At 33.3% G+C, this 15,389-nt stretch overlaps 1 protein-coding gene across 3 annotated transcripts in view; it reads right to left on the reverse strand.

Annotated features, from left to right (window-relative positions):
• LOC106052639 (tuftelin-interacting protein 11-like) overlaps positions 1-15,389 on the reverse strand; it is a 58,101-nt gene that overhangs the window by 10,741 nt on the left and 31,971 nt on the right. Inside the window, exon 1 of one of the 3 annotated variants that reach the window (XM_056033605.1) lies at positions 6,816-6,990. The exons of 1 other annotated variant lie outside the window; for it this stretch is intronic. The gene's annotated coding sequence lies outside the window, so the exon portion shown is untranslated. Of the gene's footprint in view, positions 1-6,815; positions 6,991-15,389 lie in introns of those variants that run through there. One more of the 3 variants, XM_056033607.1, reaches the window with a different exon arrangement.

The following is a 15,389-nucleotide window of genomic DNA, read 5'->3' on the forward strand; positions in this document are numbered from 1 at the left end:
GCTAGATCTAGATCTTGACCTAGTAATACTGACTTGAATAATTATTAATAATACTATAAATATTAATAATAGTACACTAATTCTACTCACTTATTACTTAAGTCACTTCATCATGACACTTATTAGGACTTCTACTAGTAACTAGATCTATCAGTTCCATCAGTTACTGTCTAGATTCTAGACCTGGTAGATTCTAACTTAACTAGATTCTATAAATATAGTCTATACTGACTATACTCCTAATTAATACTTACTCTTTTACCCTCCTATCATCCTATAGATAATAGAGTGGTCTACTCACTACTGTCTATAGTTCTATAGTGACTTATAGTCTATGTCTATACTATCTATAATCTTAGTATGAATTAAAATAAAATTAAATGAATAGTACCATACTGGACCATAGTATGATGTATCTAATAATAATTATAATAATTAGATCTAATAAAATCTTAAATCTAGAATAATTAATTTAATACACTTATATGTAGTAGATTCTTATATTAGGCACACGGTATTCAGGAAATAAGTCAAATTTTTATTTTATTTTTTTATTTGGTGACGGTTTAACTTACAAAATTACTGAAAGCAGATTCTTATTCTGCAACTAAAGGACTATAAAAATAGCGGTGTTTCTTTGAATAACATTTCATAGTCAAGATTTTATTTTAAAATAAAGTAGGTCACTTCATGCTCCTATAACTAAACACAGTTTTTGTGCTTTCTCATTTAGCCCACATTGAGCACCGTTAAGAAACACCGCTATGTTATTGCTAATAAATTATATCTGTGTTCATTTAAAAAATTATTTAGATTGTATTAAAAGAAGTAGATTCACTTCTGCAATATGTATTTATAGTATATTGCCTATCTCTCTCTCTCTCTCTCTCTCTCTCTATATATATATATATATATATATATATATATCGTTTATTTATTTATATATGCCTACCTATATAATCTATGTGCAGAAACAGACAGAAATAAATCTATATAAATTATAGATCTATAAATTAATTATTATAATTTAATAAACATGATATTTTCAACTAGGCTACATGTGTATGTATTCTCTCTCTCTCTTTCTTTTTATTCCCATCCAAGGACCCTCTTCTTTTCATAATTTGGATGTTCGTTTTGTTACACCTTAACATCCCCTCCCTCCCATAGATGCTTTTCTTTGTCTTTTCATGACTCTTTCCCCCTTCCCTCCACTGCCTGTATGATAGGTTGTGACACTACACATTTAGTGTATACCTCTCCTCACCACCAGCGCTCGCCTGGCATGATCACCTGCAGTGGGCATGGTCTCTGGCTTCAAATTAGCAGCCCGCACTTTTTCTTTCCTTCATAAATTATATATTCTAGATATCTCGATCTAGGTCACGTTTATTCATTGAAAAAATCATAGATTTATTAATCTCAATAATATTTCTTATTACGATTTTGCCTTGTGCACTATAGGAGAATGTGTTAAATTCATTATTATCGTTGAAACACCTCCTTTTTAAATTTTATTTAACAGCTAACAATATGAATGTGATTGGAATGTCTTTCTAAAGATGTTTGGAAGCTTATTTTGATATATCCACCAGCCTACGATCAAACAGGCTAATAATATAGCCTTCATCCCTTATATGAGTATGAATTGCCAGGGTAGGTTAAAACAATAGCTTTACATACTTGGTTACCGAGAATCTAAAAAACTGACATCTGCTTTGGAAAAGCAGAACAAAAATACAGGCACTTATCTAAAATTGGACATGCACTGTCCCGAAACGTCATTTTTAGCTCCAAACATAAAAACAAAGGAGAAAAGGAGAATTCGATGAGCTGTGCCTTATATAAGAAGCTACTATATACAAACATAATTTAATGAATTATTATTAATTTATAATTATTTATCGATTATTTTATCATTATCTCATGTGGAAATTACATAGAGTCTATAGAGATAGTGGCTAGAGTCTAGAGTAAGAGTAGATGTAGACTATTGTATTGTAGACTGTAGTGTTATAGAGTTAATAGAGGGTCCTCAAAACTAACTCCTAGAGATAGTTATTATAACATTTAAGTTAAGTCAGTTAAGTATAAAATATAATATTTTTTTAAGTCTTCACTTAGATCTATATTATAAAAAAAAAGTTGGTGTATACTAATAGGGTAATAGGCGATATTATGCCGCCCACGCTTGATCCGGTTCTTTCTGTGGTCTTACCGTAGCCGTAGACAATAGGTAGATATGTGAAAATCCGTAAAACTGGAAGTAAAAAAAATACCGTCAAAATTTGAGATTCGTTTTTCTTACTTTCAGTACATAGTCAAAATTTGAGATTCGTTTTTCTTACTTTCAGTACATAGGCCCTTGGTTGAAATCGATTATGATTTTAAATCCATTGAAATCGTAGCCAAAATGGGTGAATATGGATACATTTTATATTGAGGAACATTTTTTTTTTCATGTGGACTTTTAAAAAAATGTGTATTTTCTTACTTTTTTTAACTTGAAGGTATATGTATTTTTATTTTTACTGATACTCATTTCAGGTAAGTCCTAGGAAGTTGATTTTTTCCCCCGTAATAGATTATATATCTGGCCATATTTCTGCCAAGTTCTATCACGATATATTACTTTCTTCAATTGTTATCGATTATAATGTTGAAAACATAAATTTGCACTGCTCCCTATGGACTTTTTTTTTTCTTTTTTGAAAACTAAACTTTCTAGTGAATAAAATCATGCATAGGCTAGTAGATATAACAATTATGCATGTTTCTTGATAGTTTTAGAAGAGTTTTAATGTTAGGATCTATTTTATTTATAATTTTAAAGCCAGTTTGAAAAAAATTGTTTCAGACGATTTGATCCCACTTTTTAGATATTTTGATATTTTTCTGCCATCACAAAGCCGCCATTTTGTCCACACCTCTCTGACATTTCTTATAGCTCTAGACCCGATAATTTGTTTATTTCATCAATATTTATATTCTAAACAAGTGGAGTTCATAAATATAAATTAAATCACATTTGTGAGCTAGAAATTTAATACGAATACTGGGTCTACAATTAAATTTCTTATTTAATAAGTAGATTTATCCTCTACGAAATTCAATTCCAATTTTTTAACTTTTTGAGCGGGGAGTGTGTCTCGCTGGCTGAGCGAGCAAGACGCTCTCATCTTACATGCTCCATGTCAACCAATGCTAGGTCAAAACGCCAGAAAAAAAATCATAACTTTCTAACTGTTCAACTTAAAGTCATAATTTATACACCATTGGAAAGTTCTTCCAAAGTATTTTAATGATGTACTAAAGAAAAATTGATTTTTCAAAGATATTTTTTTTATTTCACATCCCTACAATAGGCATAGGCTGCATAATATCGCCTACCTATTAATTATTACCAATAAATTATACCAATACTCTAGGTATGTGACAAAATTGTGTAAAATTTTTTTTTTTTAAATTTGGATAATACATTATTAAAGATCTTGTTCTGAGCTTTCCAATGAGGTATAGAATGTTAGTATGCGTCCAATAGATAAAAAAATATATTAAATTTTGACGCGTTTTCACTTAACACTGAAGTAATAGGAAACCTTGGCACAAGATTTTCTTAAAAAAATGAACAAAAATATGTACCCTTTCGCTAATTTTTAGCGCTTTGCTATAATGTATATATCAAAATAAAGCTTAGGGTGTGCTTAATAAAAGTATTTTATTGTTTTATATATTATATTTATAAAAAAAAAATTCTAAATTTTTAAACAACTCAATATGAGGTTATTATTTTTTAATTTTTGTAATAAAATGTTCTTATCTTTCTATTTTAACAAAATGTTGATAATAGATAATTGAAGCACTTGTTCTGAGCTTTCCAATGATATATAAATTATTTATATGCCCAACGGTTAATTTTTTACAATTTTTTTTTACGCGTTTTCATTTAACACTACAGTAAGTGAGGTTTTATGAAAATTAAATCATCATCAAAAAGTATTCTATAGTCAATACTAGATCTAAATCTAAATAGATCTAGTAGTAATTAACTTTCGCCTATAGTAATACTAATAGTCATAGGTAAGTAGGTCTAGTAGTAGTAATACTAATACTATATTAACTATATAGGCCCTATTACTATTACTAGAGTAACTTACATCTATCGAACACCGTCGTTTTAAGGTACTTATCGAACACCCCATTGTATTTTTTAAAATTCTCCTTTATTTCGATGATTATGACGAAACTAGTCCATTCCTATTGTGCATCGTCCATTTCTTTATAGTTAAGTTATATTTAGTTTAATATTCACCTGAGGATCATTTTTATACTTATATTCAAAGTGCATTGGTAATATTGGTATAAAAATTTCACTTTTTTTGACCTCTTGGGAAGAGTGAAGTGAGTCTCGGGTTAAGGGTATTTTTTAATGCCAATGATGCTTCAGCTCAACAAAATTATATAATACGCTTCTAATTAGGCTGAGAAATATTTGCAACTATTTTCTTTAAAGTGTCCTTTGCTACCTAAACATGAAAATTGAGGTTTAAAAAGGGGGTGTTCGATAATAGCAGTTTTTATATAAGCAATCTCAGCTTCGTAAGATATCGAACGCCATTTTAATGTTAAAAATAAACATCAAAGGGATATCACCCAAAGAAGACAAAATATTTAAATTATATATTTTTAAATTGTTATTTTTTATAATAATGTAATGCAAAGTACATATATAAATTACCCATGTGTTACAATTTGTATCAGCTATTTGTGGTTTACCGTAAATGTGCTATATTTTTCTAAGTAAATATATTTACATCGATATGCACTAATTGTACCCATTTTAAAAGCTTGATTTTATGACACATATAGTTTGATACTATTATCATCGTTGTGAATTCTCATGAACAATCAATATAGAATACAAACACAGGAACAATGAATTTAGAATATATCCAGTTGTGTTTTTTTTTTTTCAGATGCCCCATTCTATTAACTTCTGAATTATGTGTTATAAACAAATACCTAGCACATGTGCTTGATGTGAAGAGAAATTAATAAAACGAAAGGGCTAAGGGGGAGGTATAGAATATAGATATGGTATTTTGAAATAAAAATGTCTTTGGTAGGTAAAAAAAAAAGGGGGGGGGGGGGGAGAAACAGTCCAGACACTGTATCAAGAGATCATCAATAATTGATCGACCATTAAAATGTGACGTCAGCCTCAAATACATAGTCAGTTGTGCTTCTCGATCTAGACGTGTGGCGCAGGGTCTATAAAATTATATAGGCCTATATATATTACCATAAAGTATGATAAAGCTCATAATGCGCTACAAAGACACTCCTTTGAAACATCACAAATACTCAAAATAATAACAATAACACATTTAACCACTCTCTTATTCTGCCTACACCCCTTTACCCGCGCTTTCTTCTTAAACAATTCCACTCTCCAACATTCACACTTTTTCAGTGCAAAGTAACAACGTAAATTTCAAGACTCAATCCAAACGCAGCCACCAGACTAACACACAACAAAAAAAAATGGTCATTGACAGCCCAACACACAGGTGTAAACCAGGCCACCAACACAGCCCCAAAACATTGTTCAAGTTGTAGTAAGAACAATGTTGAGGGGAAAGGGGGAGGAGCCATCATTCGAGTACCTACGGTCAAGCCGCTAATTAGGTCACAAACACTAGGCGTGATAGATATATAGATGTTGTTTGTGTGTGTGTGACAAATACTAAGCGTGCTCTAAAATACGGTTGTTGTTTTTTTTTGGTCAACCAGGTGGTTTAGGGAGGGCGGATCTATCTACATCTATAGGTAACACAGCTCGCAAGCTACCATAGCTTTTCATCACCCCCCCCTTCCCCGCCCAGATCGAAAAATATCTAGCACTGACTTTTGGGCTGTTACATACACTGAGCATGCTAGATCGGCGGCTAGTTACGTAGGGCCGCGTACCGTATGTTTTAGGTCAACCAAGTAAACTGTTGTGTCCTGCAATGACTTGGGGAGGGTGGGATTATCTATTGGCTACCAAACTTATTAGGCTCTCCCTCAAATAAATAATATCTGGATTTAAATTATTAATTGCCTTATCTTATGTCTCAAAATAGCTTAGACCTAAATAAGTACTACGGTAATGCGTTACTGGGCTTAGCACCGTCAGTTTCTAAGCAGAGCTGATCAGTGATAGATTCCTTCGATGTGGACCATGTGAAAATGACTAAAATCTGTCTGTCTTGACATGGCGTAAAAAGAAAATGAAAAATGATATAAATAAAAAAAAATATAGATTATAACACTTATGAAACACCATACTTTTCACAAAATTTTAAGATTATAACACTTTTAAAACACCATACTTCTAGTGTGTTCGATAAGTTCTTAATATGTTCGATAAAATAAGATAAAGGTAAAAAAGTGTTTGATAATTTAAGCTTCTGAAATCATCAACCTGACCCACTTTAACATCAAATATAAGTTTAACTATGAGTAGTAATAGAATAAAACGTCTACTTTTAAGAAAAATGGATGAGGAGTTCACAGATACAATCAGTTTTTTTCTAGGTCTAATTTTTACGGAGATACACAAATTCAAACATAAACAATGTCGGCGAATGAGCTTAACTTGTTCGATAAACGTAAGTTACTGTATCAGTGTATGTCACATATGAGTCATATGTCACAATATCAATATCATTCAATATGACGATATGTCTATGAATATCAATATGATTCAATATGTGTTACCTACTACCTAGTGTTAGTACTGTTAGATCTACTTTTTTTTATGATCTAGATACCTGGTACATCATATTAGAGTTAGACATTGGATCTATCTAGATCTAGATCTATATAGTTAACCCAACAACATACAAATCGATGTATAAATCTAGAATAGATAGATCTCTCTAATTGTTCACTTTTTTTTTTGTTATTTATGATAAAGTTTTTAGTGTACGAATGGAAGTTGCCATCTTGTCTAGATCTAGATCTAAAAAGTATATTGATTTGATCAAGGTTTAAAAAGAAGATACAAAACAAAACTAATTAATTTAGACATTGTAGACAGTGACGAAAAATAATTTTTTTGATTTTGTCTTATTTTAAATATTTTGATTTGTAAATTACACGCATTCCTTCTATGGTAAGAAGAAGTAGATCTATGTAATAATTAAATTTACGTCCTACGCGTATCCCATGTGTCGAGAGTTAGATCTATTTTATTGTGTTCCCATCTTAGAGATGGCATCTAGATCTAGGGAACATGTCCTTTAACTTAATGTCCGGCAAAAGGATATCAGGGCATGTCCTTTTGGGAGGCATTGGCTAAGATTAATAGATATAGATCTAGTGATATAGTATTATAGTGAAAATGTTCGGCTTCCAGTCTGATGATTAGGCGCAGTGGCGTCACTAGGGTCGGTGTCACCCGGTGCGGGAAGCTCGGGGTATCACCCCCCGATAGCAAAGATTTTGGGCCCAGTAAGGGCCCATGCTAACCATGTGGGCCCCAAGTGGGGCATGAACATTGGCCCAAATGGGTGCCCTTAGGGCAGAGTCTGGGCTCAGTCAGGGGGCCCAGAAAATCCCAGTGTTAAACCCTTGTGGGGCCAGTAAGGGGAAGGACTTGTGGGCCCCACAAGTGCAAGAGATACTTCGCCCTTTGGGGACAATTAATGAAAGCCCAATTAGGGCCCTTAAGGGTCCAGTCTGGGTTCAGTTAGGGGGCCCAGATGAAACCCTGACAGAACCCTAATGGGGCTGGTATGGGCCAAACATTGAGGGGCCTGAAATGGCTAATCACATGGGCCCCATTTGGGGGATGAACATTGGCCCAAACGGCACCCTTAGGGCTGAGTCAGGGTTCAGTTAGGGGCCCAGATGAAGCCCTGATGGATCCCTCATGGGGCCAGTATGGGGGCAAACATTGAGGGGCATGAAAGGGCTAACCACATGAGCCCCATTTGGGGGATGAACGTTGGCCCAAACGGGTGCCCTTAGGGCTGAGTCTGGGTTCAGTTAGTGGGCCCAGATGAAGCCCTGCCTCATGGGGCCAGTAAGAAATGACACTGAGCTCTAGCTGAAATGGCATAAGATGACATAAATAATTACATAAACAATTTACTAGTTGAAATTAATAGTTTATTGCATCATAAAATGTTAATGTTAGCAACTATAAAAAATAATAAAAAATACCGGAATACCGGTACACTAAAAAACTTTTTAAAAAAGGAAAAGCAATACCAGTAGCAAACATTATAACTGTGAAAATTGATCCTATAATGTTTTAGTATACTATGGAATATGCATTGAGTCAACAAAAAAGTTGTGAATGATAGCATGAAAATCTATAACAAATGTATAAAGAACATAATTCAGGATCATCTACATAAAGTATAAGTCTGCTGTATAAAAATTATGTTTGAAGCAAACAGTTTTGACAATCATATAAACAACAACAACAAAAAAAACTTAGCTTTTGTAATTATGAACAAAAAATATAAAAAAATAAAAGTAACAAAAAAAGTATTGAGTTGGTGGAATGTAAGCAATATGTACACTGAAATAAGTAAAAGCATATTCATTTAAATATTAATTGTAATAACAAATTGCTTAAAATGGCAAATTAGAAATAAGTTTTTAAAATATGGATGCTTATATTTGTGACAAGTCAAAAGCTTGCTGTCAGAGTCACTCAAATCATTAATCATTATTTACTATCATGTCTTTATTTTATTTTAGTCATTTCCCCATCCTATCTCCAATTTCTTCACCCGCCCCACCCTTTCCTCTCCAGGCTAGACTTAGTCGACCACCTTGGGACAACTAGACCAAGGCTTTCACTTATCTCCCTTGACCGGGGTAAAGATAAACACACAATCTCTTTGATGTCTGACGGTCGCAGTTGACACCACCTTGGGTGGAATGCAAGTCAATCTTTCTTCCCCCCCCCCCCACACCCTCCCACATCTCTCTTTGATCAAAGAGATTACTCGAGTCAAAGGCCTATCGACGCTCCAAGGTGCGACTCCCATCTCAAGTCTAATTCACCCATGTGTAAGATAAATCTTAAGCCTAGGACATTTCCTGTTTCCGCCCGTCTTTTCCTGGCCTATATATAAGGTAAATTAAATCAAGCCAGACCCTCTTATTTCTCTATCGCTGTCAATCGAGTCTGGACTACTTCATTTATTCTTACTCCTGGAGGAATACCTGGTGGTAAGCCGAACTTAATCACAAGTTCCATCTTAGTTACTTTGTGCATATTTCTCACTGGAGACTATTATGTGTATTTTATTATTTCCTTTACATTTAATTAGTGCATTGTGTATTTCTCACTGTCGTAAGTAGAAAACGTAAACATGGCATATGTATTTATTTATGTATTGCATTAATCCATTAATGCTACGTTGCTCAATTGATCGTTAATGCAACCATGTATATATTTGTACATCTTATTTTATTTCCTTTATCTCGGCTGACCGCCTTGATAATTTTACTATCGTACTAATACTGCGCTTAGAGAGGAGATACGAATTATCTCCCTTAGTCATTCTACCTTGACGAGAGTTGCGCCCCTCGAATGAACACCCTCTTCATTCAAGCGCGCTCAATTGTTCTCGGCCGACGGTCGTATGTAAACAAACCGCCATGGTCGCTGACCATCGCCCATTCCCCCCCCCCTTCTCTCTTCCAACTTGTGTTTTTTATTTGAGATTATTATTTCCCCTTATATGTACATTTTTATATTATTATTTTCCCTTTTATGTACATTTTTATATTGCTACTATCAGCCATCTATTTTTCCCTATCCCATTTGTCATCATCTCCATATTGTGCTCTAAAGCAATTTTACCAATCTGACGAATGCACCTCAGTCGAGGGCATCGATAAGATGCATGAGAGACATGTCCTAACTTGTCTTTATTTATCCGCAGCCTCCCTCAGGTGTCTGCCTATTTGCTGTTCAGTGTCTACTAGACACTACTCAACTATTTATCGGATCACTCGCCTGCCTATTTATTTGGCATTATCTGCCTATTTATCGGATCACTTGCCCACTTGCTATTGAGTATCCTCTACTGCCTATGTGGATCTACTTAACTCTACTACTTGGCGCTATCGGATCTACTTGCCCGCCTATTCGATAGCCCACCTGTCAACTTATTAGGTGCTACGTCCTTATAGACCCAGATCTGTGCGAGACGTCATAGCTACGCCAAACCCTCTGCAACTCACTGGACTTATCCTGTCAACTACGCTGCGAACAGCAGATCAGCTCTGCCCGCAGTAACCTTGTGCCCACGGTAGCCGGCCACCTGCCCTACTGTGCCCACTACAGATATCAGAACTTTGGATTGAGACTCCACAAGAACTATATCACCGGCGTCCCTCTACCCGCTAGAGTGCCACCTCCAGCTGCAGAACCTCAAGCCAGGATCACATCACAGCCAGCTGCGACATCAACAGGACAACCAGCTAAGTTCAGAAGACAAAGTGACATACTCTCTTATTAAGTGCAAGAGTGATGATCAAAATTAGTATCAATTAGAGATAGATGCAAACCCTCCCCCTTTTTATTCTTTTATGTAAAATATTTATGTTAATAAATATTCTTCATTTTTAACTTTGTATCTATCTTTCATTGCTTGTCTCGTTGCGTGTCTGCTCCCGATTTATCACATTCCCCAACCTGTCACAATATTTTAAAAAATACAATAAGTACTTATTGTACCATAAAATGTATATACATTTTTTTTTAATATAATGGCTACCAAATTTATTAAATTTTAACATGTACAAAAGCTTGAATAGCCTATACAGAAACCTATAAATTATATATAGAATGTAATTCAGAATTATCTAAACAAAGTATGGGCCTGCTGTGTGTAAATTGAAAAGCAAACTGTTTTGACAATCATGAAACATTTTTTTTTTAAATTAACACCAGATTATGTTGTAGTTCAAAGGAAAAAATGACCAAAACAAAAATAAGCTACCTGTAACAAGTTTGTGAAATGTTAGCAATATAAACACTGAAATTTTAAAAACATACATTTAGAACATAATTGAACATTAAGTAAATGACTTAATTTGTTTAAAATGAAATAAATGTGAAACATACTTTTAGAAAAATACCAGTGCTTACTTTACAAAAAAAAAACAAAAAAAAAAACAAAGAACAATTAATAACCATAAAATATATAAATTTAAACAAGTAAAATATAATTAGAGAATGGTGCTTCAATAGGGTCTACATGCACAAAAACCCAAAGCTGAGTCTGTTCGAGGTAGATATTCTCAAGACCTTGCCTAATTTTAGAAGATAATATTTCCAAAAAAATATAGGTCATGTACGTTACCCAGTACCAAAGAAAAAGTATGTGCTCAACACTGAAAACTATACATTTATATATAGCGCATGTTTATAATTTCAACAAAATATTTTTTTCAATTTTGAGCAGAGTAACTTGAGCAGAGTAACTAGCTGCACTATCATATTCATAATTTTTTAACAGTGAATATTCTTTGTACGTAAGAGGAAATGTTTCAAGCTACTGTTCAAAAGCCAGTAAACAACAATGATGCTCATATGGTACATCATCTGTAACTGTCAACTTATAACCTTAAGTTTTAATAAAAGTAAAGTTCCCCTTTTCAAACTTAGCATCTATAGGGCAGATGATGTTAAGGCCATCAGTTTCTTTGGCTAATGGTTAACAAGCAGGGTGTCATGTAGCTAGCAAAACAACTGTCTTTACTTTCCCCAGCTAAAATCAGGTACAGGTATCCATCAGTTAGGGTGTCTTAAAAATCCCAATTTTCACTGAGATTCTAATTCGGGTCTGGAAGCCAAATGCTTAACCACTTAGCCACCATGCCTTCCTTATGTTGCTATAGCTGAACGAAATAATTAATGGTGAACATAAATATTTATAATTAACATATGACAAAATTAATCTGTTTTTGAAAAAAGCACAGTAATCAACAACCAAGAACCACTAAATGTTTTATGTAATGCACCTACATAGTATGTTATTAAACTAACAAGATCCAGCACATGTTTGAAATATTATATTTACTTATTTCTTTGTTGTTAAGTCTAGATAGGTAGTTTTTTTTTCCATTAGTCATTAGTTGTAATATCTGTGGTATGTAAATAAATTTGTGTGTGCATCTTACTTTTTTTTAAACATTTATAAACTTTGATTAGGTTTGTTTGTAAAATGTTTTACATGTTAGGGATGTTCCTTTAGAGTTGAAGCCATCATCCTTCTTTTTTTACGATTTCTGTGCCATCACATGTAGTTAGTAGCCAAGTTTAAGTACTTTCTCTAAGTTATTTGACAGACTTGGGTAACTTACTTGAATAGTCTAAGAAGAACATAAAAAAAAATAAAAACAATAAAATATATACCTATGATTTAAAAATGAAATGTTCATATAAAACATACAACAAAAACACAATGATTTTCACTTTTTCCTAACCAAAAAGTGCTGACATTATCTATTCATGATTTGTGTTTGCAGGCTTCATTAACTACCGTATTTTTGCACATGCGTATATCCTGCACAAGTTAAAAAAAAATAATTTTTTTTTAATCTTACAACTCGTATCATTATCATATACCCCTCATGTGAAAAGTGTGACTTGCCGTAAACTAACAGTACATTAATTGTTGTTTATCTGTCCCTCAAGATGCCATTGTGCTTCAGTTATTCCAACAAGTGATAACAGAGTTCAAAATTCTGTGAAATATGAGCCTACCATCATATGTATAAGTAGTATGTTTTTCCAACAGAAAGTCACTGACATAGTTATCTGGTGATGGTGGAGAAAACATTTCACAACCACACAGCCAACTATAGGAGGTATAAAGACCTAACAGTTTACACACAATGTTCATAAAAATTAAGTTAGGTTGACGCAGCATTTGATCAATTTGATTTAAAAGAAAAATAACAATGCAATTGTGGCATAAAAAAAATATTTTAAGATTTTGTTAGTTAAAAATATGAAAATAAAAATTCATACCTAATATCCATAATTTGGATTGAAAATTCAATACATATATTTTCTCAGTCAGGGGGCCCAGAAAATCCCAGTGTTAAACCCTTGTGGGGCCAGTAAGGGGAAGGACTTGTGGGCCCCACAAGTGAAAGAGATACTTCGCCCTTTGGGGACAATTAATGAAAGCCCAAATAGGGCCCTTAAGGGTCAAGTCTGGGTTCAGTTAGGGGGCCCAGATGAAACCCTGACAGAACCCTAATGGGGCCGGTATGGGCCAAACATTGAGGGGCCAGAAAGGGCTAAACACATGGGCCCAATTTGTGGGATGAACATTGACCCAAACAGGGGCCCTAAGGGCTGAGTCTGGACTCAGTTAGGGGGCCCAGATGTTTGTGCCATGTCCAGTCCAGCCAAGTTATAACCCATACTATTGTTCTATAATGCTGTTTTCAATGGATAGATCTGGCTGTAATATATAAGATGAGATAAGTATGACTTTGCTGACACAGAAATAAATAAATAGCTGAATTATTGTTTCACATAAATGATATTTTACATCCTAAATCCTACAATATAATATGGGCCTTACCAAATTTTCATGAGAATCTTCATCCTTCAGTTTCACTTCTATTTCCAACAGTGATACATCATTGCCATTGGGAAATTTGCTTCATACCCAATCCTGATTGTATTTATCTCTTCTTCTTTTAATTGCTTTCAATTGAAAATGAGTCTGTACTGCAGTCAAATCTTTTCTCCAGTATCTCTAGAACATGTTCTGCAGACAGAAAATGAAATAAATATTAAATAAATTTTACAAGTAAATCTAGACTGCTAATATAAATTATTCAGGAAATATGTATTATCAGATTTGTATACATTTTTAGCTTGAAAATATTGTAAAAAAAATTACCAGTTTGATCAATTCAATGCAATAAAAAAGAACAATAACATCAATGGAGCTCTTGTCTCAACTTGACTGAAAGTTATTTTCCAACATGGTCCACCTCGAAGAATATGACAAAATATTAATATAGTAGCCTAAGTATAGTAATAATTTTTTAAAACTTAATAAATTGGTAATTATAATAAAATTGAGTAGTAATAATACTTTATATTTTAAATTAAATACCTGTACTCATTGACTCTTGGACAGATCTAGCAAGAAGTGATCATAGTGATGTCATCATTCTTTCACTCTTTGGTTCCGATAGTCTGAAAATCATTTTTTTTTTAACATTTCAATTTTTGTTATCAAAGTTTAAAACATCTTCAAAATTGGGGCAAAATTAAAAACAGGATCATGTGGGCATGAGAAATATTAAATACATACATAAGGCATAAGCAATATAAATATTTACGATAAATTATAAATTCTGCACAACATATTCACTCACACTTTGAGTCACACTGTAAGTGACTGTATTGAATGACAAGATGACTAGTTTCAGTATATAAATAACATTGTTAGATTTGCTTAGTTCTACAAAAAAAAAGTATAAACAAATGTTTTTATAGGCCTACATTTTTCCATTTAAATTGAAAATAGATTTCTAGAACTCACGTACCGGGTATTTTAAAATATTAATGGTTGAAGAATTTGGTTTTACTATCTTTTCTAAATTGACTTTCTAAATCTAATCTATTAAGTTATTAAGGTACTAATAAACTGTGAGACACGCCACGGAATTCAAATGATTAAAATTATTATTTCAAAAGGCTTCCCTTACGTCACTTTAAAAAATTATTTGTGCCTAGTCTGACCACATTCACAAACAAAAATGAAATTAAATCTAGGTGTAGATCTAATCTACTTTAATTTATCTCTATAAATAAGTATAAAATAATAAAGTAGATCTAATTGTCTAATAAAATAAAAAGTAGCCTACCTTTGCTTGACGTACACATTCCAAAGTTGTTAGAATAGAGTCGAGTTAGTCACAAATCAACACAATCTTGAAGTAGATCTATGAGTACTATGACTGGAATGTGATGGTAATGGTGTTCGGTTCTGGCGCTATTTTTCTTAATGATGCAATAGGCTGTATCATGTAGACCTGTAAGTAAGCCACGTGACCGGGTAGCCTCCTAATTGACCAGCGGCACAGTCTTTCTTTTTTCCCCCCAGGACTATAATCTTCTCTAATACTGTATTAATAGTGTCTCTTTTTGAATATTTAAATTGTTAGTTTTATTAACTCTAGTATTTCGATACCATATAGCAGTGTGCAGCATTTGAACAAATGATGTGAGGATGTGTTGGTTCATCTCTTGACCTCATCTACTTGACTACCGTACTTACACAACTCACATTATAGAAATCATAATTAACGAAGATGGTTCTTACAAAGTTAGATTGCAA

The sequence above is a fragment of the Biomphalaria glabrata genome, chromosome 6 (genome assembly GCF_947242115.1).
Source record: "Biomphalaria glabrata chromosome 6, xgBioGlab47.1, whole genome shotgun sequence".
Lineage (NCBI taxonomy): Eukaryota > Metazoa > Mollusca > Gastropoda > Planorbidae > Biomphalaria > Biomphalaria glabrata.